Source organism: Palaemon carinicauda, chromosome 29 (genome assembly GCF_036898095.1).
Source record: "Palaemon carinicauda isolate YSFRI2023 chromosome 29, ASM3689809v2, whole genome shotgun sequence".
Classification (NCBI taxonomy): domain Eukaryota; kingdom Metazoa; phylum Arthropoda; class Malacostraca; order Decapoda; family Palaemonidae; genus Palaemon; species Palaemon carinicauda.
In genome coordinates, this window is record NC_090753.1 from 1,823,063 (window position 1) to 1,828,062 (window position 5,000).

The following is a 5,000-nucleotide window of genomic DNA, read 5'->3' on the forward strand; positions in this document are numbered from 1 at the left end:
AGGTGATGAACAATTAAAATTACATATTTTATTGGTATCAACATTAAAAAGGAACTGCAAAAAGAGACTCCCATCAGACTGTTCAGCATATCAATATTCGCTGCAAGTTTTAATTTTTGAAGTTCCACCTATTCAACTACTTGATTGGGGAGATCATTCCACAACTTAGTCACAACAGGAAAGGATGGTCAGAATGATGAAAAATCTTATGCAACATTAATAAAAGACTTAACTGAGATTAACATCTATATCATTATAAAAAGCATTTTGATATTAATATCTGATATTTATTTATAAAGGATTGTTAAACCATACGTCAATATATTCAATGAAATTTCAAGAAATTAAGCAATTCTGATAATTGTAACTACCATTCCCTTGGGGCCATATACAGTAACACAATTTCAACTTCCAAAATCTTCAATGTAAAATCCCCAGTTAATTAACATTATAATAGAATATCATGTTGAATGAGATGAGTTCCTTTCATCAAGAGTCGTTGTTTGGTTATAGAAAAGATTTCAAACCATAATAATGATTCAAATGTCCAATGTGATATTGAAGATCGTATTAAAAAAATAACGTCCACTAAACATCTTGGAGATATCAAAGAAGTAAGAGTTGATTTATCGTCATTTCAATTGGTAGAATGCATTGTATATATATATATATATATATCTATATATATATATATATATATATATATATATATATATATATATATATATATATATATATATATAGATATATATATATAAATATGTATATATATATATATATATATATATATATATATATATATTATATATATATAAAATATATATATATATATATATATATATATATATATATATATATATATATATATATATATATATATATATATATATATATATATATATATATATATATATATATATACGTATATATATATATTCATATATATATATATATATATATATATATATATATATATATATATATATATATATATATATATATATATATATATATATATATGCGAGAGAGAGAGAGAGAGAGAGGAGAGAGAGAGAGAGAGAGAGAGAGAGAGAGAGAGAGAGAGAGAGAGAGAGAGAGAGAGAGAGAGAGAGAGAGAGAGAGAGAGTCAAAAGTCAAAAGTCAAAAACCTTTATTTTGTTACATAACAATATATAAATTATTTACATAAAATTCACAATAATTGGATTGTAAAAATCTAGGATATATATACATTCAAGTAAAATTTGAAAAATATTGCTTAAGTTCCTTTTTGAATAAATCAGAACTAACATTTATACATTTTCTTATTTCCAGAGGTAGTTTGTTCCAGGAAGCTGGGCCCCTTATTGCCATTGAGCGTGAACCCAAATCCGTTCGATAGCTGTCTACATATAGATTTTCATTCTGTCTGGTTAATGCATTCCTACAATTACCAACTGTAGGAAATGTGTATAGCCAGTTGGGATATTCTTTTCTCAAACTTTTAAAAACAAAAACACAAATATCGTACATGCACTTCCGAAATTTGCTCTTGACGTGTTTTTCTATTTTTCTTTTTGTTGACCGGTGGTGTGACACTGCGTTGGTCCGTAGAGACTGCTTCCTCCTCCTCCCTTTCTTCCTCCTGGCCTTCGCTCTCATCTTCACTTTCTTCCTGTTGTAAATAATTGTTGTCGATAGGGGAAAGTGGGGGGGGGGGGGGAGTGGGGGGGCAGTGGATTAGGGAGTGGCTGGCTGTCCACCTGCACTGTTTCCTTCCTGAGTAAGTCAGGGTTCCTTATCAAAGGAGATAGGGGGAGAGTTTGGCGCGATTCATTAACACTATTTTCTGAATATTTTGCCATTGATTGTTCGAGCTTATAGACTCTTTCTTGAAGTAATGATACTGTTTGAAGTAGTTCTGCTATAATCAAATTATTATCATCAAAGTTATGTGCACTTTGCTCATTGAAAATTTTATCTAGTTCTTTATTTGTATGCGAATTAATTATGCACGTGCTAAGAGTTATAATATCGCTCACAATTTTATGTTTCACTTGTTGCTTCACTGGTTTTTTATTTTTATAATCCGAAAACACACTACATATTTCTATTATTAGGAGATCTCTCAAGGATATTAATAAATCCTAATGACATTTATCAAGCACTTCTTTGATATCATGTGCAGAGTACTGGCATATCTTTTTCAAAGATTTAAGAAATACTTGTTTGTACACGTCTTGGTTAATTGTTTCCAAGATACTTAGGTTTTCTATTTCCTGGATAGGCTGTGACAAAGCTTCCTGGTTGTTTAAGTCACTGGCAGCCATCTCTACACAATATTTCATAGAACAAGAAAAACACGTCCGTACTCTACGAGGTCAAGAGAGAGAGAGAGAGAGAGAGAGAGAGAGAGAGAGAGAGAGAGAGAGAGAGAGAGAGAGGGGGGGGGGGGGGTGAATGCATATTTTTCCATTATGAAAATGTGTATCAGGAATTATATAATATCACAAAGAACAGGAAAAAACTGAAGGCTACATTTCTCTTGTTTCCCCAAGAGATTTATTTTATTTACAAATGTGTCTCAAAGAAACAATATTCTAGGGTCATTCTTCTTCAATGTCAGCCAGAGCTGTATAAAATGAATTTGGGGATTATATGATCCAGGAAATTCTAAATTAGAGGGTTATTCCACATTGAATATATCCAGAGAGAGAGAGAGAGAGAGAGAGAGAGAGAGAGAGAGAGAGAGAGAGAGAGAGAGAGAGAGATTTGGGTGAGTATTTTATGACATGTGTGTTTAACAGCTTATGTAAGTAGAATCGATTAACCTGACAAAACAATGGATATATTCAGTCATACTTCAACCTTCACTGAAAACCATCAACAATCGAAGGACAGCCTTTTGCAACATGCAAAAGACTAGTGAAGTAAGGCGAGCCTTCCTTAATGAATCTACATCAGCCAAATGGTATATCAAAGCAACAAACCTAATCCCGTATCCACTTTCGAGAAAAATTAGCTGTGTAACTGGCAAATCATCATTGATAACGACAAGGACTCAGCAGCACAACAGAGACCTGAAATACTGTGCAACAACTATCAGCAACTAACTGGCGAATCACTGCAACACTGCCTATTGAATTGTTAAGAAACGATCCTACTAAGACAGGATGTCAACCCAAGCATTCCTGTAACCGCAACAGCAATTGTAAAACACATTATTGCTAATGTTGATACATTCTCAGCCTTTCTCTGCCGCTACCCTCCCCTAGATAATGTAATACCGTACCAGTTTGAACTTAAGTAACCTAACTTAAACCATGATTAACCTCTTTTTAGCTCCATTCAAACTAGCAATCTCTCTTCTCTCTGTGTTGAAGTTTCAGGAATCCCCCCCCCCCCCCCAATAAACATTGAATCTGAAAGCACGCATACGTCTCAAGGACTACAATATATAATTGGAAATCTTATTTTTAGTTTTGTTCTAGTATTTTCAAGTATATGAATGCTCATTCCACCCTTTCTCTAACACTCACATCCGCTAACCAAAATCTCATTTTCAGCTCTCTCCTATTCTGCTCAAACTTTATACTATTGCTCATCCTAAACACTTAAGCTCAAGCTGCTAAGGAAGTTTTTCACCTCCTCTATACCAATATCTAACTAAACCTTTCCAAACTCCTTCCCGAGCCCTTCTATTCATCAGGACTTACTACTGTACCTCTTTTTCTCCACCTAAACGACTGGAGCTAGTGGGCTCTTTTGGGGAAGATACCTCCTTAACTCCGTCACTTCTTCCTTTTCTTTGACCAAAAAGAGTAGCAATTGACCCAGGTTCTAACCCAAACCACCTATGAATGGGAGTTGCTGTCATCCTTAACCCACATCCAATCCCAAACAAGATTATCCCATAACGGTGTCAGGCAAATTTCTTGAAATCAATTGCGCGAAGGTAAATTTCTCGAATTCACTTGAACGAAAAATAATTTCTCGAAGTATCATTTTCTCGAATTTCAATTACTCGAAAACAAACAAGTAAATTTCTCGAACACAATCGAAAGTATCCCATAAGCGCCAAAGACCAATTAGCATTCCGTGATGTCATGTATGTACGGGCGTACGTATAATGCACGATACACTGCGTACCTATTTGTAATCACACGTTTGCGTCATAAAAGATATTAACTCTATTTTTTTAGATAAAATAATACAGTATGGAAAAACAAAGTAGAAAGAAAATGAGTGAGACTAAAACAAGTGAAAATCAGAAAATAAAAAGAGACGAAGAGAGGCCTGTCGAAGAATATCTACGAAGTGTAGCATACAACATTTTACTTTGATTGATTAAATTAATTTTAATACTGTATTTCATTCTAAATGATAATATTTTTATACATAAAATAAAATTATAGCCTTTGTATTTTTTTTATTCCCTCATTTACAATAAATTTTTAACATTTGTGTTTTCAACCCAAAAGGATATATTTTTCCTTGAAATACATGAAAATTTTTCCATTCAATTTTCTCGACAAAATAGATATCAGTTTTCGAGAAATATGGAATTCGAGAAAATGATAGTTCGAGAAACTATTTTTCGAGCAATTGAGTTCGAGAATTTGGCTTTCGAGAAATTACACTCGAGAAATTTACCTAAAATCTCCCATAACAAAAACATATAAGCAAAACAGAAATGGATATGGGCACGACATGTAATGAGAATAGGCATTAAGAATAACAAATTTGGTCCTTAAAATTGCAAAAGAAGAACGGGTTGCAAGAGAAGACGATGGATTCACGGGGTAAGAAAATTTGTTAATAGAAACTGCCATTCTTTTTGTTTTCAATGAGAAAAGTTACAACCAAAATTGAATAAGGAATTTTGACACTTTAATAGATTTCAATAAGAGGAAAACTACCGAATATTATTAATTTTTATTTTACAAATGGTTGGATAAATTCATGAAAAATTGACCTTGCTTTCGTATGTGCATTTTCCAGACCTCAGGAATATATATATA